Below are 23536 nucleotides of genomic sequence, written 5' to 3' on the forward strand. Positions count from 1 at the left end.
ACTAACTTTATTTTCTCAATTTCCCATCCATAATAGCTCATCTCGGCACACAATCCCGAATGAAGTAACCGCCATCGACGTGCATATGCCCGTACCACCTCCACCGCCACCGGAATGCATTCCGCGGCGAATTATCTCATTTCGGCGCTATTGCGCACCAAACTGCAATCAATTGCGAAATATTTCACCTCCAATTACCATAGCTCTTGTTGTAGCTGCTCTCTGCTGAGAAGAAAGCGCCCTGGCGGCTCCTTGTGCAACGCGCCGGTGCCGGCGATTAATTAGACAATGTTCGGCTTTATAGTTTTATAAACACACCATTAATTAAACTTATTTTCCTTCCCGCTTTGTCTCGCTGGCGGGTGAGGTAAACGGGACGACGTTTTGGGCCAGGTGGTTCCCGACAAAAGATTTCCTCATTGGGCTCGTTAAACGGAGCAGACTTTTTAAGCAACGACGGTAGCAACCCGAAGTGCAGTTTTAGTTTTCCGCCCTAAAGCTGCTGCTCTATGACTTGGGCTAACCTTAATCGTTTGGTGGAGGAAAGGGTCGGTCTGCAAAAAACGAATCAATTTAACAGATTTAGTTTTAAAATTGGATAATTTTTATAGTTGTTTCATTTATATTCAGCATAAAGTTGCTCAAAGCTTCATAATTTAAAAATATAATTTTACTAAGCTAAGTTCAGCTAGCTTCCACACTGGATAGATTAACCCGGGCCCAGAACGAACTGGCTGAAAAACTAAGCGGAAAATAAGTGAAAGTGAAATGCACTGAAAAGCGCAGCAGCTGCTGGATGAAAAAGTGCGCCCGTTCCACGCTGGGCGAGAGGAAATTAAATCATAATAACAATGATCATAAAAGTAACTCTCATATTTATCATTCTGTGTAAGCGTGTGCGAGCGTTTGCAGTGCAACGAAGTGACTAACGCTTGTACTAAGTTAATGGCATGGGCTTCGTGGAGAAGGTGCCAAGGAAATTTGCGATTTTGCTACCGGAGCGAGGTGGTCTCGAGACTGATGAGGTTGAAAATTGGAAAACTGGCCCTGGAAAAACGGCGAAGAAAGTGAGATTTTGTTGTTGCATGATTGAAGTGTTAAAAATGTTTTTTTATTGTTATTGAAACTTTAAGGGCATATCCCGGGCAGACGGTAATAACAAAATCAATAATATTTCAATAACAAATCCTGTTAAAATAACAAAAAGTGTTATTATTTTATCCTGAAGTTCAACATAAAGAAGAACAAATAATAACAGTTTCTGATAAAAGAACAAAATTTGGTATTGAAGTGATGTTATATTGAAAATGTTTTGATAACACGCTAATAAGAGGAAATGTTATACATTTCAAAAAATCTCCTAATAACAAAATTTGTTATTCGTTCGGTATACTGACTTAGAAATAAAATTACCATAAATCGCACAAATGGAAAAGTTTCTAAGTGTCCATAACACAATCTGTTATTATATTTTCTTTTGTTAAATATGTTTAGATCTTTGGGATAATTTTGACCAATTTCGTCTGGGTCATTATTTTGGCCATGAAATGGGGTCCTTAAGCTAAAATTATTCTAAAAAGTCGAAATTTTGAGAGTTGATTTTTTAATTATTTGATATACCCCCTAAGGGATTTTCCTAAAATTGGCTACAACTATAGGATAATTTTGACCAATTTCATTGGGGTCATTTATTTCACCATGAAATGGGGTTTCAAGCTAAAATTATTCTGAAAAGTTGAAATAATTGAAAGTTGATTTTTTAAATTATTTGTGTCATTTATTTCACCAAGAAATGGGGTTTCAAGCTAAAATTAATCCGATAAAATTAACTTTTGAGAGTTATTTTTTTTTTAATTTTGTTATATTCCCTAACGGAATTGATTTATTTATTGAGAATTTTTGAAGTGTGAATAACAAAAACTGTTATTATTTTCACAGAGCCAGGAAGTCGGAGCTGACGTTGAAGTTCGAGCTGGAGTGAGACCTCGGAGACTGCATCGGATTCAGCAAATTTTCAGCAACTTTTACTTGGAGTCGGAATCTCTGAAGTCGGGTATTTTTGGAGAGCTGAAGTCGTCGTTGACGTCATATCCTGCATCCAGAGTCGGAGTTGTCTTCAAGTATGGATTCAAAGTCGCTTGGAGGTACCCGACTCTGCAGCCCTGACTAGTACAGAGGAGTTATGGCAACTGCAGGTTTATTTGCAAATTACAAATAAACCAAAACAATAACTTTTTTTGTTATAGAGACACACCAGTTCAATAACATTTTTTGTTATTATGCTGCTCCACCTCTCCGCACAAAATAACAAATCTTGTTATTCCTTCATGATTCCTTCTGTGTTATTGGTTTGTTATTGCAATAACAACATAATAACAGTTTAAGTTATTCTTGGAACAAATCTTTGTTATTGTTTTTTGTTATTTTAACAACTAATCCGTTCATCCCAATAACATATTTCGATCTTCTCACAATATCAAAAACTGACCTTCCCAAGTTATTTCCGTCTGCTCGGGATAACACTTTTTTGGATGAATATATTGATAACAAAAACTAAGAAAAATCCAGTCCAAAAGAAATCCTTTTCTTTTAGTTGTTAAGAGTAACAAAAGTCAGTCTAGAATCTGACTTCCGTTTCCAATCAATATCAATTTTGTTGCAGAAGCTCACGCATGGCCTGGACTTCGATCTTGAAAAGTAATTTCAAGTAAATTAATTAATCAAATGAAATGTGTGCTCTATTCATAGCTGATCAACGCAAAAACAAACACAATACCTCCACATACGAAGCCCTCAAACCAGTCCCCGTAACCGTTTTGAATGTTTACCTACCCTTTTAACGTGCACTGCCTCCGTAACCGGCCCTCTTTTTGCAGGGCATTCAGTCACTACAATCACACAATTCTCTATTAAGTCATAAGTCATAACCGTATCCGAAATGAAAAACCTCCCAAAAACTCTTTGCTCTGCGCTGTCCATAATTTCCGAAATGGGTCTCCTCACCTCCTCCATTGACCCCATCACCCCCTGCAATTTTGAGTAAAATTTTGGGCACTCAACCCAAGGTCTATAATTTCGCTTTCCGCGGTCGAGTTGCTCACCCAAAACCAAAACATGCAACTCGAAAAAGGCGCCTTGTGTACCCACCCAGGTGGAAGTTTCGTTAAATGTCAAGTGAAAGACTGGCTGTGACACACACACACACGGGGAGAGGTTTTTGGCCTATAAATATGTAACAACCAGTGCACGAACTTGGAGGGTAATCTTCACCCTTTAAAGCTGGAAATGTTTGCTGTAGAAAATTTCATAAAATAACTTATAGTTGCTTGAAAAAATTTTTTTTTAAGATATCATTTATTTATCAATTAAATTTTTATTTTATTCTTTAAAAAAATCTGATTTGGTTTGATGTAGAGGAAATAAAGTTTACCTACACTTCAGTGTAAAAAGTGGAATGATGTGACACGGTTATGACACAAATTCAGAAGTAATATTGAACTACTGTTTGAAATCAAAATTGTTAAGAAAAAGTTTGTAATTTTGCCTTAAACTCTGTGTTAAACAACGTCACGTAAAATTTAGGTACAATTACATAAAAAAGAGGTAAATTTACAACATTGATTTGTAACCTTCCAGTTTTAATTTTTTATAAAGTAAAAAATAGCATGGGTACTTCTAACATATACACACAGGAAATAAAGAAGTCATCCAGCTGCATGTAAAAGGCCTGGGTGTAAAATAAATTTTGCATTATTTTATGAAATTCTGTGTAATATTACCCCCTGAAATATGTAGCCCATCAGTATGGAAACCTACTTGACCGAAATGTCAATTTTTAACACATTTTTTTACATTGTTTTTTAGCACAGTCGATAAAGTTCAAAGTTGTAACGCAGAGAACAGAGTCCCTTTACCACCGGATTTTTTTGCTGTGCGAGAACAATCAAAAATGTATTACAATACTAAAGTGGCCAGCCTCACTGTGTTGTGTTTACCGCATATAGGATTCGGAGAATGGATCACATTTCACAGAATCTACAGTGGAGGTAGGATGCGCGGACATACCAAACGCTCGTAATCTCGGTCAAATCGCATTTTTATCGAAATTTTGGCCACGTCAGGGCTCGCGCCACATCTTCCATCCAAGTTTTGGTCGTGATGATCTTTCGATCCAATTGTGTGTGTGGACTCTCTGCGCGCGTTGTAAAAGTCAACCATGCAGAGATTGGCGAAAGTAAAGCCCGTCGTCACTAGCTAGTTAGTGCGCCTAACTAGGCGTGGAGAGGAGATCCCCCAAAAGACTAACACAAAAACAGAGATAAAGAAAAAAAATAAAATAGATTTAACAAAAGGCAGCCGAAAAATAGAGTCACACACGCGTGTGTAGTGTGGATTAATTTAAACACGTGAAACTTATTAATTGTGGAGATTTTGGGTTTTTTTAGAGCACTTTCCACGCTTTTCTCCGCGGTTTCTCGTGTAATTCCGACAGAAAGACTGACGCTGACAGGTAGGTAATTGCTGTCATGAAGGGAAACCACTACGGCGGCGGTCAGCGATTTGCATCGAGATGATGGCTGTTTTTATTGCTCTGTTTTTTGCTTGGAGCATAAACAAAAAAAACTGTCCAAGAGCTATTCTCACACACGTGTGTGTGTGTGTGACCGAAGGTTACTTTTACGCACATGTGTCCGAACGGAATGACATAAAATTTAATAACAGCAGTTTGTGTTTAGTACAATGCTGCCGAAAGTGGAGAAAGGTAAACGCAAAGAAGTTGTATGAAAGTGGAGGAACTTGCATATTTTTACTCTTTATTTTTTACATATCTTTTCTAATATTTTTACTTAACAAAATTTTCGAATTGCGTAAATCGTTATTTTCGGAAAGCAAGATTTATTTTGATTTTTTTTCTGTGTATAAAATTAGGACTTCATAATTTGTAGTAAGTGAAAGTATGAAATTCTCAGTAGTGAATTACAGGTTGCAGGTTTCGATTTCGATCCTCATAATTTCCAAATAATGTTTAAAATTCCGAAAAATCTCAAATCTTGAAGTGGCAAACGTCTGCAAGTCAATCCAACTCCATAATTCACACGCTGACAAACACACCACCACAAAACCGCGCAAACATCTTCATTTTCCCCATCTCGATTTGGTATGTTGCGTTGGAAACAGGCCTTTTTCCACTCTCTTGGCTTACGGGAGTGGTGGAGGTGGAAGGTACATCACGACTTTTCCGAAGATGGTGTTCCGTCCTTGCTGGTTCGTCGATTGACATGAACCACATGAAAAGTGTCCACACACTCACGTGTCGAGTTGGCAGGGCGGCATGTCTTCTTCTTCGGGGCCCGTTCGTTCCGGCAGTGGAGGCGATGCTGAACGTTCCGTTTTTGGACATGGCACCTACCGAAGCGGGCAGGTCGTGAAAAGTGTAAGTTTGTCAGGGGCTTGTCTAGTCTACTCTACTGACTTTTGATACCTACTAGGGGGAAGGTTGGTGGATCTGCTTTGTGAAGTACACTCAGTTAGATCAAACAGTTAAAGATTTCATGTAAAAACGTTTGCATATCTAATTTTCCGGAATAGACCATTTACCTATTCCCATCCCATCACATCCAAGAATGAACCATTCCCTAGAAATGTTTGGTGTTGTTTCCTTTCCAAAAAAGGGTAAATTTCTATGAGAATAAATATTGAAACTCAAGGAGATTAAACAAAAACAAAAACAAAAACAAAAACAAAAACAAAAACAAAAACAAAAACAAAAACAAAAACAAAAACAAAAACAAAATCAAAAACAAAACCCAAAACCCAAAACCCAAAACCCAAAACCCAAAACCCAAAACCCAAAACCCAAAACCCAAAACCCAAAACCCAAAACCCAAAACCCAAAATCAAAACCATTTTTTTTTGAAGCCACTGAGTGTAAGTTATGCAAGGTATCTTGCCGAAGACGGTATTATTAGCTTGGTAATAAAATTTGGACCATCGTTTTCATCCCAATTATCCCGCAGTGAGCTATCTGCACGTCAAACCAGACAAAAAACCCTTTTGCGCTGTTTCATAACTCCAGCCAGTGTACCACCACCATCTGGGTTAGGTTAGGTCAGGTAAGGTTGTTCTAAAACAGGGGTGCTCAAAGTTTTTGGAGACCGGACCAAATTTGAAGCTCAAATGAGCTTGTGGGCCAAATTTACAAAATTAGATGTTTATAAAAATAAATTACATTATTTTATTTTAAAAGACTAGAAAATACATCTATTCTTAAGTTTTTTTTTTTGAAGAGTTCAATTAGTTGGGTGGTGACGCGCGGTCAATTATGTGGCATTGTGTGTGAAAAGAAAAGAATTTTATTTCGTGTTTCATCCTGGTTGGCTTGCCCACAAGCAGAAGAAAATCAGTTCAATTAGTTGGGTGGTGACGCGCGGTCAATTATGTGGCATTGTGTGTGAAAAGAAAAGAATTTTATTTCGTGTTTCATCCTGGTTGGCTTGCCCACAAGCAGAAGAAAATCAGTTCAATTAGTTGGGTGGTGACGCGTGGTCAATTATGTGGCATTGTGTGTGAAAAGAAAAGAATTTTATCTCGTGTTTCATCCTGATTGGCTTGCTCAAGTCCTTCCTACATCATCGTTGATCGGGAGGCACGACGTCGTGTGAATTGTTGCATTAAAATAAGTTTAAGTATTACTGTAAATGACTGTAGAAAAGTCCTTCCTTTATCATCAATGTCGTCTGGGTAATCGTGATGAAAAATTACATTTATTCAGTATTTAAATACCTGTGCGCGAGTGTTTTGGTGTGCTAATTAGAAAGACCTTCCCATAGCATCGTTGCTCGGAAGGCTCGCCGACGGGTTTGTTATGAAAGTCCTCCCCATAGCATCGTAGCTCGGGAGGCATCGAAAAGCCAATACCTTATCCTACTAACCCAAAAAAATAATCACGTGATGCTTGAAGGAGATGCTGTGGATTCAACGGTCTCAAGCGGTATCAACAAGTATATAGCGAAAAACTATGTGCTTGATGAGTCTGCAACTTCAACTATCGGACTAACATTCCTCCCTTTTGTTGAACTGCAGGCTTCTTGGGAGGGCGCCGGTATTGACTGATAAAGTCGGGGTCTTCAGGGGTTAAACAGTGAACGGATGGTTGGCTCCCACTGATCATTTTTGATTCATTGTTTAACTTCAGCTGATCTGTCAATAACGGAGTAGCAGCTCATTGGCAGTCAACCATGCTCATGCTCATGCTCATGCTATTCTTAAGTTTTTTTTGAAACTTTTATTATTTTTTCATCATTTTCGTTAATAAAAATTAATATAAAACACAAACTGGCAGTTTTCTTCAGGTATTGTTGATTTTATTGTTTAAGGTCTTTGGAAAATGTTATCAGCTAAATGTACTTTTATTTTACTTTTTTGTGCTTAAAAGTTTTCAATAAAATTGTTTTTTTTTTATATTTAAAAAAATGGCCGACATGTAACCTGCATAATTTATATAACGGCATAATTTCATCAATAAATTAAGTGTGGCTAGTAAAAAATCCTTGAGAGTCAAAATTTCAACATTTCAACAAAAAAATGTTAAAAAATGTGTTGAACCCGTTAAGTTGGATTGCAATCGTTATTTTCAAAAAAATGAAAGACTCGACTTTAAATTATTCATCGAAAATTCTCTAAAATTCAAATTATTTTTGAATAAACCAGAACATGCCCAAAATGATTGTAAACGCAAAGGAATTCATTTTTAAATAATTTAGCTGATTGCCCAAGAATTTCCATAAATTTTTCAAAGTTTTTATTTTGAAAAAAAAAAAGATTTTTGCCCATGATTTTTCGAGATAATGGGGAGGGGGAGGGGAGGGTTGTCGAAAAAAGCTTTGTTAAAACTTGCAACAGCCGATTTCAATCTTTTTTCTGCCTAAGCTTGAATTTCCAAAAATGTTTGATGAAAGTTTTGACGATATTTACTAGTTTTAGTCACATAATAAATAATTAGTTTTTAATCAACAAAAAATAAAAGAGAAAAGCATAATTAACTTTAAAATAAAAATTAATTTAAAAAAAAGTATAAAATCACTTTACAAGTAAAAAAGGGGGGATTTTACATAATTACTCAAAATGGATCCGCGGGCCACAAAAAATCACCTCACGGGCCACGTTTGGCCCGCGGGCCATACTTTGGTCACCCCTGTTCTAAAAGCACGCTCGACGTGCCCCAACCAACTCCACTTGCACTGGATGCACCGGCGACCATGTTCCCAGCTCATCAGCAGCTCGAAACAGACCTCCTAGGGGTTGTGTGCGCGACTTGTTGCGAGATTTGAGATTATTTTCGAATTTGGTCGTCGTCGTGCCAAATCCCTGTGTCCGTCCGTGAAGCCTGGTGTGAAAATGGAAATGTAATTTAGCCTCCCATATCCCATCCCATGTGTGGTGGTGGCTTCTGGCGATGACTGCCGACACCGCCGTCGTCAGTGCAGCATAATAATTTTGGTTCGATGCCAGCCTTCTACTTCTGGAACCTCCTGTACTAATGGCTAGCAGCAGGTCTTTGCGAGCGAGACTCGTGATGTTGCAATTAAGCAATTAACAGGAGTTTTCCCTTCTTGGCGTTGATCTTTCGCACGGTACCGGCTCGTAGAAGGGGAGCTGCTGCTGAAACGGCATAAATATGTTGGAAGTCATTTTATGGAAAATTTACGGTGACACCTGAACATTTCTTGGTTGGGGCGACGACGATGGGGTTGTAAATTTGTAATATATCTTCTAAAGGGCATCGCTTTCATACTTGTAGGCCTCACTGGCACTTGTGGCCTCAGAATGAAAGTAGAGATATTTGAGGCCTTCGCGAGGAAGTTACGGACCTTGGAGGTCGCGCGGGTTTTGCCAAGTGGTTAAGCTTTTCAAAATCGTTAAATTTTCACGCTGGCACAAAGTGCATGTCAAGTGCCCGGGAAGACGTTAAAATTGTCGAACTAATTTACGATTTTTACAGCATCACTGTGGCGAGGAGACTTCCTCGTTGAGGATGGAAGGACCAGGCGTTTGGAAACGATTTAATGATAGCTAATTTTTTTGAAGTGCATACATATATTAGCCGTGCGTAATTTGAGAGATTTTTATTGTTACGGTGACCCGACGACCTATATCGCTGTAACCAGGAAAGGAGCGGATTAGGAAAAATCTCCAAGGCATCCCCAAAAAAGTTTTGGGAAGGTATTAAGTCTAGGATACGCTCTAAGTACGCGTTGTGACCATTGGCATGATAATTTGAAGACTTCTGTTACTTCTGTTGCATTCTAAACTCGAAGCCTTTCGATAACTTCCGCGTTAAATGTCGCAAATTAGCAATCTTATTCCCGTCTGACATTTAACCTCTCAATTCAATCCGATTGCTAAACTGGACTTCAAGCCCCAGAGACCACCACCACAATCCATTAGGAGACCTGGCCACAAACGTGAGCGATGGGTTGCTTTGATTGTTTTCCTCTAATTTTTTCTCTCTCCAAAAAGTGTGAAATTCGAAATTAAAAACGTGATTCCCGCGCAGGGCACGATCGACCACGTGGAAATTAACTCTTTTTTTTTCATGGAGCATTGCTTCAGAGATAGAGCGAGCTTGGGTGGTGACCCTTTGAAAGTGGTGGCACGACCCGGCAGATGACGGTTGGTGCCCTGCGAGCGTCGAGGGTAATTTTCAGCTCTGTCGTAATGTGCAGTTTGGAGAAGCCACCTGGCGGGAGGTTAAGGGACAGTGATGGCAGGATCTTCAGCGAAAGATTTTCTGAAAAAAATATCAAATTTGGTGATGCTTAGGGAAATATCAGTGAGATTCATGAAAATCTCACTAACTCATTGATTGTGTTTTGAGAGTCCTACGAAGATTTTCCTGCTAATTTTGCGAAGACTCTTTCAAGTATTGGTAAACTATGCATAACACTGAGGTAGTGAGCGTCGAGCGTTCACGCGCGGTTTGGATCTCGATAACTAGCAGTTCTGAAACAAAGTATTCAACACAAAACTTCTCACATCACTGCCGTGGCGGCGTGCCGCGAAGAAGACTGCGCAAGACGATCCCCGCACGATCCGGCAAAGTTTATCAACGTTTGACGTAGTTTCGTGCGCACCGGCGGTGCAAAAGTTACAATTAGACAGTGAAGACCGGAAAAATGTGCCACGACTCCAGGGGGGGTAGGTCGGAAGCAGCCTCGGGAGGAGAATTCGCTGGGTTCGAAACGAAAGTGCAAGTGCAATATAATGGGCAACAGGTAGCAACACCTGGTGGGTACTCCTCGCGTAAGACCTGGTGCTGCGAGGTTTGGAATCGTCGAAGGCGCCAACCCTGAGGGGGGCAGAAGGGGGAGAAGGTGGCATAGAAAGACATTAGCCAAGTTAAACCTCTATTATGCTTCTAATTACCATATAATATCAGCTGGATTTGCGCAACCGTGACGGCGCTGGATGCGTATCGGATTCGAGCAGCGGTTGCGCCACGGCTAAAGTTGGCACAGAACTTCTTGATGACTGATGCACAATGCAATTGTGCATAAATTGTATGCTTTTATGGGCTCTTTCGTAAATGGAAATTGAAGAAAGAATCACTGCCCATTGTGGCGAGCCAGGTGACTAATGTCGTTGCGATTTTGATTTTCACTTCATTAGGTAGAGCTATTCATAGAATCGAGCATATGTTGTAGAGTCATAACTTGGTGGATTGGTAGCGATTTTTTGTAAGTTTGGTAGACTGTTCGTCAGTATGTTTGAATGACCAGGTGTTCCAAAAATGACCTTTTGCAGAAGAATCACAAGTCTGCCAACAAAGTCCACGACCACGAATATCTCAACATACTCAAAAGTAATCAACCATGATCACTGAACTTATGCGGGTAAAAACCGTGTTCAAATTTGACAAACTCTTGTTTGGTTTGTTATGGCAGAACCAATAACGGCGCCTGCCTTGTCCCTGAGTAGACCTACCGGATGAAAGTGAAACACTTTCAACAAAATAATTTTAGTGTTGAATATCTGTAAATCATCTCAAGTTATCACGAAACAGTAAACCAGTAGTCAAGATGTAACATCTCAAGTGAAGTAGTGCGGTCTCACCCAATTCTTCCCTAAACAGGGGAGACTCTTCCATCGCAATTATGGCGACCCGCGTAATTGCTCGGTAATTGGTCCCTAACTGTTTCTTCTCCGCCTCAAAACGTGCCCCGTATCTCTCTAACGTGACGACGAAAACTCTATCATCAACGTCGTCATTTTCGTTCCCAAAGTTGGTTCTGTAAAATTAACCTCTAATTAAACAGTCACAGTCCCAAAACTGGATCGCGCTGTCTCTTGATGCTAGCCATGCGGCTTTCCGAAGGTAAACACCGACTCCGTTCTCCAGGTTTCCGTTTTCGGGTTGTCTGTCCTCGCGCCAGTAACGGTAAACGACGTTGACGTGGTCCCGTGGATCTAAACAAACGTCTCTAAAAATAGTTCCTTCTCAAAGTGAGGGAGGGAATTCCCGAAGGGCATCTTCGACAATGACCGATCCCCCACCCTAATTAGCATACTTAGTGATACTTTCCAATCAAATGGGCCCAACCCCCAAGATACGCGGCGTAGCATTGGCGCAGGGATTGGCCATATCACCGTACTGTGCTGCAACCCCGGAAGGCACGAAAGGGAAACCGGGGCCCCGGCTTCATTAAGGATCACTGGAGCATTAGGCAAATGCCGTCGTCGAGGTTGTTGACGCGGGGTTCCGCTGCTGCTGCAACATCCTTCCCTGGAGGGATCCGCGCTCGAGCTTTGATGGTTTTTGCTAATTTCGCAAAGGCACGGCCGAGGGAATCCAAGAAGTGCATCCAAACCATAAAAAAACCAGCACAAACAACATTGCAATTGTGTAGCCCTCGGGGTAACCGGCTGCCGTCGAGATTTCTACGCAAGGAGTCTGTAGGAAGGAGACAACTTATTGGCTTGTTCAACTCCCGGGAAGTCTAAAAATTCCACTTCCTTCTTGCGGGATCCTCACCTCTTAAACGGCACAAAAAAAAAATAGTTGGCTAACAGCAGCCTTTGGACAAAATATGATTATGATGATACCCGGGACCAATAATGAAATAATGAAAATGAAAGCAAGCATCCAGCAAGCTGGGGGAGGGGAAATGTGCGATCCATCTGGCAGGAGACTCGAGACGCTAATAAATTGCAGCCGCGGGTGAAATTAGCGAGCCTATTACTTAAGCCTCAATTGATGGCGGCGGCGGCGGCAGGTACGGTTTGTTTGATTTATGGTTCTGGAACCGCGGGTGTGTGCGATCCGGTAAATTGAATCGGGGTTTGAAGTGTAAATAGTTCGAAACTACCTTTTTTTAATGAATTTTCCATAATCAAAAAAAATGTTCGAACCAAGCAGAAGTCACTTGATTGTCTGGCAATTTTGACAGAAACTTTGCAAGCAAACTTTAGAAGGTGCTCTATCTAATTAGTTTAAACTTGTTTCAATATTTTTGGTGAGTTTTTGCATTTTGTATCAAACAAAAGCAGTTCTTTAATAACATACCAAAAAATCCGATGGTAAAATCACATGCAAAAGCATGCACATCACCTTTGTGAGAATAGACAATTAATATCACACACTGCATGTATTTTTTTTTGTAAACACAAAAAAAAATGCAATCGACGCGATTCAAACCAAACACCAACAGTAAGGACTGGCGCATTGGCCCGCTCGGCCATGAGACCGATGAAAAAGGGAATGGAGAAGTTCTTGCCGTAAAACGGGGTGACTTTGATAGCCGGGGTGACATTCATAGGTTTGAGATTTTTTCGCAAAATGAAGAGTACAAATCTGGAGTTTTTTTTTTAAAAAAAAAAGGTTCAATAAACCAAATTTTCAATTTTTGCTTTCGGTTTCAAAAACACCCAAAAAGAACCTTTAAAAAAAAAACTCCAAATTCCAAATTCCAATTCGTACGGAATGGTATGAAATCATACTGACCGTGGTAGAGAAGTGTTCAAAGTACCTCAAGAAGAACTTTTGCAAAGTTTAAACAGTTAGTTAACTAAGATTAGAAAAATCTGATAAAAGGGATTATTTCAAACTTCTCAAAGTATCAAGATTTGTTCATTAAACAAGGTTTTGAATCGGAAAACGGAATGCATTTTCAGATTCTTTGAACAATTTTTCACTAGGTAAAATAAGTTTGTAAATAACAAATAACATGTGTTTTTGAAACACAATCAAAAACCAATATCCAAATTTAAAGGCAATTTCAGTTGAACAAATCTCACGCAAAATTTGCAGGCCAAGGATTGATACCTAAGAGCATGCAATGGCACTGACCTTGTTGCGTGCTCTTCGGTTGACGTCCACGTAAGGAACATCCTGGAAGGAGCGTAACTAACTACATCCGTAGTTCTGTTAGATCATCAGAATTATTTTGATCAGAACAGTATAGCTCTGGTTCCTTGCGAGTGTCCTATTTTCTTACCTCCACGTTGGCTTGGTTTTCATGATGACCTAGCTGGTGGCCTGTGGAAACGGATCGTAAACCTTTGACCACCGCGGGTCAGAGTCGAGACGGCTAAAAGAAAGGGGCGCGACAATGTGGGAAAGGGAAGTAATTTGTGATTGTAGACGGTATTGTTTTGATTCGCTGTATGTTGAGTCAACTGCTGTGGATGTACCTGAGCATCGCAGAACGGGGTTTCTCTTCTCTTCATTCTCAGCTACCACCTATCTCCTATTTTTATTTTGCTCTTCTGATTCCCAATTCTTCACTGATTCTTCTATTTAATATCGAACATTTGATTTTAATTTTACTAACTTTTGATTCTCTTATCTCTCAAAGCTTTTCCACTCTTTTCTATCAATTGATACTGCTGTAACAAACTTTGCTTTGTTTTTTTCCCTTAAAAATATACTTTTCCTTAATGTACTAGTAATATCAAGTCTATTTATCATTCGCCTAATCTTTTTTGATTTTATTGCGAATTTATTTATTTGAATAATTCTTTATCTGTCCTATGAATTATCATTACTATAATCTAAGCTTGTTTTTTTATCTCTATTTATAACCTATTGTCTAATTTTACATCTAATACATCTAGCTTCTCATTTTTATTCTTCAAGATACGCTCATCATTCTCTTACTATTGATACTTGAATTTATAAAATAAATTCTCTTTTACTGTATATTGTTTTCAATCTTCACCCTTTTTTCAAACAAGTGAGGTTTGAGCCCTTACTCAATTTATGGAATGGTTACAGGATTAACACAAATATTACTATTGTATTTTTAGTAAACTTTTATAACATGCTTAGGACCAAAAATTGTAACAAAACACCGCGACAGAAGAAATAGCAACATATAAACACGACTCAATACTAGGAAAGGTTTCAGGGGAAAACAATACACAGTAAAATAACAATTAGTGCTTGAATTCAAACTAAAAATATAACAGTTTTTGCTTTAATGAAAGTTGATAGGCACACTATAAATGGTTAGGCGCTTATACTTACATCAAACCCTACGTAATGTACCACCCCGGCCGAGTTAAAATGCGTAACCGGAAAAGAAGGTGTGCATGCCTGGCACGAACACTCAAAGCGTGTTCTAGCGTGCTGCTCGTACTGACTCAGAGCAAGGGTGAGATGTAGGTGTAAGGGCAGTGCGTGTTCGTCGGGAACCTAGTGCATAAGATCGGTCAAGGCCCGTTCTTACACTGAAAATTGCGAATTGCGAATTGCGAACAAATCTCACGCAAAATTTGAAAATGTGCTTCGAATTCAGTTTAAAAAGAAAATATAAATCGATAATTTTTTGAACAAAACTAGTTTTAATAAATTTCAGGAAAAAAATAGACTTTTTAAAAAGTTTACCTTAATTTTTTTTAGTTAAAAAACCTCATAAACTTAGTTAGCTAAATATAAACATTGATTTTTTTCAACAATATTGATGGTACATTTGACGTACAAATAAAGCTAAGGTGTTATACTTAAATATGATTTGAACGTGAAAATTTTTGACTATCAAAGTCACCCCATAAACTAAGATTTTTTCTAAACACTTTAGAAAAAACTTTTTTTTCCAAATTTAGTGCATGGACTTTGTGTGGCCTACCACAGTACATGTTTTAAAAATAATACTCTTGAGAAAAATCTTACCAGTTGGAAAATATTTCAAAACTAAATTGAAGAGTCACCCCAGTTTGATATTTCGATCTGGTAGGTTTCTCATACTGATGGGCTACCTAATTAAGGGTGTTATATAACATAAAATTTCATAAAATATATTTTTTACACCCAGGCCTTTTACACGCAGCTGGATCAATACTTTTTAGCTGTGAAGTTTTTTGAGAATAGTTTGATCTCGAACTTAGTACAAAGAATTTGATAATTTCCCATAATAATTAATTTATACCTTTTATATTTTTTGTTTTTTTTTTCTTTTAGGGAAAATTTGAATAAAAAGTTTAATGAAAAATAATCTGAACTCAAGCATATTCTAAAGAACTGAGGAATATAAATATTTTGTTTTATTTATTTTTTATTTGTGATATTTTTTACGTAAAAATATATTTTAAAAGATTTTTTAATAAAAAATGAGACAAAAATATAAGGTCGAATATCAAAAGGAATACTAAAAGGTCGAAAGGACAAAAGGTTGAAAGTCTTCCTTCAAACATATAAAAAAAAATCAATATAATTTATTAGTTTTTTGCATCATTTTGCGGGTTCAAAAATAAACAGTTTTTAAAAAAGGTTTTATTTTTCTTAATTTTTTTTCAGTTTTTTTTTAAGTAATGATTTTTTTGTGTGATATTTTTATAAAATTTTCAATTTCTTTTTTGATTTTTTCTTGTTGAGTTGTATTTCTATTAGTTTTCCCATTCAGTTTATTTAAAGTTTATGAAAAAGGCTCAACCTTATAACATTTTTTCAAGAATTTTAAATTCTTTTGGAATAATTTCTTCTTTTATCAGTATTTCATGAGAAAAAATCTGAATTCAACGAGTTTTGTATACTCTCTAAATAATTTTTTCTTGTTCTTGTAATATTTTTGAGTGTTTTTACATTCTTTCAGATAATGTTGTTTCAGAGAGTATTTATTTGTTAGATTCGAGCATGCTTTTAATATTGTTGTTTTTGTGGTTTGGTTGGGCATTTTTTCTATTTTTTTTATTTGACAATGTCAAATTCTCATGATTTGAAAATTAAATGTAAATCGGGATTTTCAAATTTTTTAATCAAATTTTAATTGTTTACAGATTTATTAAAAAAAAAAAAACATGCAATTTTTATAACGTTCTTTATAATTGATTAGCAGGATCGTTGTTTTTCTCTCCACTAAGAAAGTTATTTTTTGGCTGCCATAGTGAAGAACTAAACTCCTCCAATGTTCTGTGATGAACACTTTATTTAAAAAATGGGACAATCTAATACTTGTCGAAGACACCTCATAAATCTGGAATCCCTTTTAGAATTTGTATGATCAAACCAATAATGCTTAATGGCTTATTTGATAGATCATCCCTCCAAAGTAGCAAGCAAATACACAATCAAGCGATTTTTTAAATGACAAAATTATTTTATGAATCTTCAAAAAAAATTTTTTTTTGATAGAATGTATTTAATTGAAAGCAATTTTCAAAATCTCTCCTAATATTTTTTCCGATGGAGATTTTTTTGCGGAAACACGTGCCTTCAATTACATAATGATACCAACAATAAAAAATGCTATTACTCTCAAGCTTTTGTTATACCTAGTTGTGCATATAAAACACTAATTTTATAACTGACCACCGTAAGAAAGCAACCAAATTATCATTCATAACACCGTATTGTCACCGCGTACGGTTTGTTCAACCTTACAGAGCCACAGTGACTGGTGGTCGACATTGGCAGTCACGTTCAATCCCACCAATCGAATCCACATAAAATATGGTACGTGCAAAAACTGTCAACCCACCATAGCTGCGGCTAGAGATCGAAGGGTTAGAAGTGGTTTGCTTGATGCTTGGAAAACCTGTTGTTTGACTAGATTGATATTAGGTTTTTTTTAACTTTTGATTTCACAGTGCAACTTTTCCACGTGCAAACCGTCGCACCCAAATTGGCAATAAAATGACTTAATAGTTGCAGCATCTGAATTCAAATAAAGAGAGAGAGAGAGAGCGAGCGAGCAAATAAATGTTGCCAATTGCCAAGTCGGTTTGGGAAATGGAAAGTTTTCCATTTCGCAGCATGATGCACATTTGAAAAAGCCACACTTGAAGTGCGGGGCAGCTTTTAAGTTTTAGTTCGCGCGCTTCAAATCACAGAGAGCCCAAATAGTTTTAAGGTGGCGCGCGCGCGCACATGCACAAACGCGGCACCAGACCTCTTCGTGCAGGGCGTTTTGAATGCGTCAACAACGGTGGGAATAGGGTAGAGGGGGGCTTTGTTGACCGAAACTGAGGCACTTCTCCTCATAGCATTGCAGCATAGAAGGCACGCCGTCGGGAATGTTGAAACACATTGGAAACATTTTTTTCTAACTTTTCGTTTTAAATTGGAGTTATGTTGTTTCGAATTCAATTTTTCCATAGCATCGCACCTCTGAAGGCACGTCGTCGACTATTCCAAAAATGTTTTGAGGTTGAACCAGTTTTCAGAAAAAAACACCAGTTCATCATAATTGCAAATATTTACTGTCTTGGCACATACCCGACGACATGCCAACCGAGCTGGGATGTCATAAGAAAGGCTTTCTAAACAATAAATTTAAAATTAGGAGCTCAACAAAAGCAGACCTAATTAATTGACCAAAAATAAGTAACACTACCCTAAGCAAACAAGTAGTACTCTCCTGCAGAGTGCGCTTAACTGAAGCTTAAGTAAAACGTTCCATTCGGAGCCACCACCGACGACTGCCTTCCTATCAGGGTGGCGCGTCGGCAGGTTGGAAACAAAACACAAACAAACATATTCATTTTGGGATGGCAGTTTCACATATCACAGGTCGCCGCGGACCCCTTAAGAGCTTGTTTAATTGGGCATTAGAGGCACGAACTGTTACTTAATGGTGCGGCTGGGAACACTTATTTCAAATTTATTCCCAGATAATTGGCGCTTTAGGGAGGCGGCGGCGGTGGAGGACAGCGAGAGGATTTATGTCGGGAATCGTGATTGCGATCACCAATGAGTGAAAAATGTGTTCTTTTTTCCCCTCCTCCTTCTCGATACTCATTCCCAGAGGGGGTGATCCTCGGCGCGCTCGGTGTGGCATTTTCTATTATTTATTTTCCGTCGTTGATGTTGTCTTAGCGCGCGGCCGCCACAAGGTGTCATTAGAAGTCGGAGCAGTCAAATTTTTTGACAGCTTAATAAGGCCCTTCCGCGCGTGATTGTGGCACGAATGCATCGGCCGTAACGGGCCTTTACTCTCTGCCTTTGAAATAAGATGCAGTGTTTTATGCTGCTATTGTTGATATTTTTAAAACCTCCACTAATTCGTGTCTTTCGTTTGTTTCTTTTACTCTCTTTGCAGGTAAGTGATCCCCATCTCATTGGTCGCAATTGGACAAATATCAAGTGAGGAGTAGGTACTTATGCAATGGCGTCCAGCGTGAGAAACTTTCAAAAGGGAAAAATGATCAGGAAAAGGGCAATTCATTGAACGTACCGACGTTTTTTTTTACAATTATCACTATGAGCTTTAATTATTTCCATGTTCACAAGTTGTGTTTGGAATTCTTTGGAATATTTGGTTGGAACTTTCAAATTAATGTTTTATCAAAATCTACTTTGATTTCGATTAATGGATAGTTTTTGAACGGGTTTTCAAGTGATTTACAAGAAAATTTTCTATTTCAAACTTTGTCTTTGAAAAATAATTGTATATCCCTCTTAGGTACGATATCTCCGTACAGTGTTGCTAGTTCATCATTTTAATAATATTTTGGAAAAGATTGTCTTTCCAAAAACTATAGAAACGTGATTCACAACAGTTGTTCTGGAAAAGTAATAATTTGACCTAAGTGTTCAATACTTTTGTCAGTGTTGCCAGTATTCAGTTAAAACTTTGTTTAATGAAATCCAATTATACTTTTTTAAGTATTTCAATTATACTTGAGATTTTTTGTAGTATTTTATAGGAATTCAAGTTCAAACCTTCCTTATTCAAACAACATACAGTCCAGACTCGATTATCCGAAGGTCTCCGATAAGTTTCACAATTTAAATTTAGCTTAAATATGACGCATAAACTACTTTAAAATGATTCAGAATTTTGGAATCCAAGATGTCGACCAAAATGGCGGTGATAACATATTGAAAAATTGTTTTTTTTTCAATTTAAAAGGCATACAAAACTTCAAATTTGACAAAAATGGGGTCGCAGAACTCGAATTTCATGTTAATAGTAAGAAAATATAAAAATACGACTTTTTTGTGATTCGATTATCCGAAATCCCATACAAACCTTCGGATAATAAGGCTTTGGATGATAAAGTCTGGACTATACTTAACCCTCTACCCTTTGGACAGGCTTCGATCTAAAAAATCGCCAAAAATCAATTTTCCAACCGATTTTTGATCTTTAAAAGCATTGGAAAGAAGAACTTTTAAAATTTTAGAAAATTTCAGGGTTGATAGTTTAACTTGTTTTATGTGACTTTGCCAATGTTTTTAAAAATTTTATTTTTTAAGGGGTCAACTTTGGCTGTGTTTTTTACTAACATTTCCCATATTTTCAGTAAAAATAAGTATGCAGTAATTTTTGTAGCACCCCAGACTATGCCTCTACGCATTTTTTTGCAATTTAAATGATGATGGTGCCATTCTATAGCAAAAAAATTGAAAAACATGCAAAAAATTGAAAAAGTGACTGTAAAAACGTGAAAAATAAGATAGGCAAAATGTAGGGGAAAGTGGGGCAAGTGTGACAAGCTAAGGAAATGCTCGTTATAACCCATTAATAAGTTAATAAATCTGTCGGATTTTATTATAATCATCTTATTCTAGGTCTTGATTAAGACTTTGCTGGAACAAGTTTTTTAAAAATCCTGTTTTTTAATCTAAAAAATTGATTTTAAAATTTTTGATTTTCCGTACGTTCTACTCGACTAGTGGGGCAAGACGAACAACCCGTTGGGGCAAGAGGAACAATGCATGAAAAAACATGATAATTTGCTAACAATTGAACTGTTATCACTTAGATACAACAAATTAGAATGTATTTGAAAGATTTCTTACATTTTTAGCTTAAATAATAATATTTTACTAAAAAATTCATCGTTTTTACGGAAAAAAATATTACTTAGATGATAAATAGTAAATTTTCATAAAATCACTATATTTTGTATGGACATTTTTTTAAACAATTGTTTATCAGTTTGTAAGTACTTTCATGTATTTATTTCCCAACAAAATGTGTTGTTGCAGCAATTCGTAATTTTTTCCATACTAAAAATCCATATGGTACACTTGCCCCACCTTAACAAGATTTTTTAAAAGCGCTCAACAAAAATAACCAAAAGTTAAATCACACTTTGTAATAGGTGCATGTTATTGGTAGGGACACTACTGATCTAGGAAAAATAGCATTTTGATAAAATGAGAGTTAAAAAAGCCCTAAGCCTTATTTTGTACTTTCCAAATATCATAAGAAAACAAAGGTTTTGAAAAAACTTGATTAAATCTTATGCCCCGTGGCGTTTACGTCGTTTTGGCGGTTATGTGGTAGTAGAATCAGCTAATTGCATTGCTAGCAACAATTCCTCATACTGGATATAATCAAAATTGTAAAAATTACAGCCGTACGAGCGATTGTTCATCTTGCCCCATATGGTCGTCTTGCTCCATCTTCCCCTAATTATATTAGGTGGAAGAATAGGCTAAATAGTACCAAACACAAACATAAAATAAACAAGATAAATTCAAATAAAAATATTAAAAATAAAACTAGAAAAACATAAAAGAAGAGAAGTTAAGTTTTTCGTAGAACAAAAGTTGCTCAAAATGACCTCCTAATTACGGTAAAATAAATATTTTCGAAAAAAAAATTTGGACAATAGAGGATTAATTTTTTTATTTTGTGACAGTAGATAATTTTATAATTCTGGTCGAAAATTATTTTTTTATTAGTTTTTTTATTTTTGTTTATTTTACTACCCATCAAGACTCAAAAAATGCTGGTACAAATATTTTCAAATATTTTTAAAATCACCCCGAAAAATCAAGGGCCCAATAAAATATATTTTTATCAAAAATCTTCAAAATTTCAATGAAATTTTTATTGCATACAGCTGAAATCAATTTAAAATGCATTCTTCTGCGTTTAGAATCATTTTAAAACGTTCGGGTTAGTTCAAAAACATTTTGAATTTTTGTAAATTTCTATGTTCAGTATCGCAATAAGTTTTTTTCGCTAAAATTTTTGTTTTTGTCAAATCTTACTTTTTTGTTGAAAACTAATGATGGCAAAACAACAGACCTAGTGTAAAATGCACTTTCAAACTTTTTTTTTTTCATTCAAATGTTGAGACCATGGTTTGTTATTTCAATTTTTATATTTTTGCCCCGCCCTCGACCCCGACTAGAGCAGAGGACAAAAACAAAAATATTTGCATCGGCCTAACGCGAAAGTTCATACCAAATTTCACTTCGTTTGATAGCCATATTGCAAAATATTATTTCCAACAAGTATTTCATTTTATGACAAAATTTTGCTTCATTTTGGTACCCAAATTGAGACTTTTGACAATTGAGTATTTTCGCAAAAATAAGGTACCCTGTTAGACTGAAGTCCCGCGGTCGTGCGATTCGAAGCGTTATCTGCTCGATGTCGATTAAGTCCTGCCATTTTCGAGCGATTGTCGTGCGTTGTTCAGCGTTTGCAAAAAACTAGGCAGGCGATGACACAGTTATGGCTATGACAGTTCATTTTTGGATGGTTGCCATTGTGATAAGTTTTTTTCGGTGTTATATTGTTTCAATTTTCTATTAAAATTAGTGCATGTCAGCTTTGCGGAATAATGGAAGAGGTATACAAATGCAACGTACAATTTTTGATTTCATTTTCCTCAATCAACATTCTCTTTCAGACAAAGTCAAAACATGCAACTTTTGCCACCGAAGACAAATTCTGAGTCGTCTGAGATCTTGAAGGCTCGCCTCTGCACTTATAACGCCTATTATATTGTTATTTAATTTATGATGAGAAATAAAAAATGCAATTTAAATCTGTTTTGTAAACATCTAATTATCGCAAAAATTCGAAAATTAAACGTCAGACAATGGCAGGACAATCTGAATAACAAAGTCGCCCGAAAACGGCCCGTCAACGTCGATTTTCTCAAACGTCGATTTCGACGATCGTCGGACAAAGTGTTGCATATACGCACGAAAAGGGCCCGAATTCCGTCGGACAAAGCGACGGAATTCGGGCCATTTTGTCGAGCCGTCCGGCGGTTTTCGGGCCGTTGTCGGCCCGGTCCGTCTGTCAGGGTAGCCTCGCACCGGTTCCACCTTCCAACGACACTTTGCACCTGTCAGTTCTGCAAATGAGAAACACTCCCCGGTACGACCTCCCACCCGCGCAACTCGCCAGGGGGGTATCACAGCTCAATAAACATTCGATTTGCGGTTCATTTCCCGGTCACGGTCGTGTTTCGTCACGATTTCGCCGGAAGTTCAGACCTGCCGAAGAACTTACGACCTGTGTGTTTGCAGCTGAGGTGGAAAATTTCACAGATCACCGATTTTGTGTCTTCCCTCCCCCCTCTGGTGGCCACGTGCGACGCCGAGAGTTATTGAAGGGAAAAATGCATTCAGAAAAAAAAGTTGAAGCGGGAATGGTTTTATCGGGACAAGAATCGGCGTGAAATCCCCGAAGGCATTCACTTTGCCGGAGTACTACTTAGTGCTGCTGCCTTTTTATTTTGCATTTCGCAAGGAGGCTTCTTGCTTTATTTTTCCCCTTTGGTCCCTCTGGAGCAAGTGCCGACAAATAACATCATAATTTCAGGTTTATGGATTGCGCTTTTTTTTTTGAACGCTTGAAACCTGTGAAACACGGTGGGAAATGAGCTCGGAAATGCAGATGAGCTGACTTTAGTAGAATTTACCATTTTCGTTTTGTTCATCTGTTTTTTTTTTATTTTTTTTGTTAAATTTGTTTTCTTTTTATGAATTCTTGAATAAATTCATAAAAAAAACTTTCTTCCAATTTCCTTCCGTGTACTTCCGATCCGATTAATCCCCGGAGGTCTTCAGGGTAGAAAACAAACAATCATAATAAAAGTTATTGAACGATCGATCGCCGTACTACACAACAGATCTGGGTGCACTGATTATGATCGTGCGCGGTTCAACAAATGAAAACAATAACGAAATGCTGGACCAAAGAACCCTTCCGTTTCGCGAGGGGAAAACTCAGTCTCACTTCAAGGAAAATAATATCTAACGGAGAAAGGCTCCACGATCATACGTTCAGGGTGGGAGGACAGAACAAAGCGATTTTTTGTTGTCCAGCCGAGGTGAAAAGCTTGT

At 37.5% G+C, this 23536-nt stretch overlaps 1 protein-coding gene across 1 annotated transcript in view; it reads left to right on the forward strand.

Moving 5' to 3' along the window:
* LOC6050625 (microtubule-associated protein Jupiter) overlaps positions 1-23536 on the forward strand; it is a 243610-nt gene that overhangs the window by 119788 nt on the left and 100286 nt on the right. The window lies entirely within an intron of this gene.

The sequence above is a fragment of the Culex quinquefasciatus genome, chromosome 3 (assembly GCF_015732765.1).
Source record: "Culex quinquefasciatus strain JHB chromosome 3, VPISU_Cqui_1.0_pri_paternal, whole genome shotgun sequence".
NCBI lineage: Eukaryota > Metazoa > Arthropoda > Insecta > Diptera > Culicidae > Culex > Culex quinquefasciatus.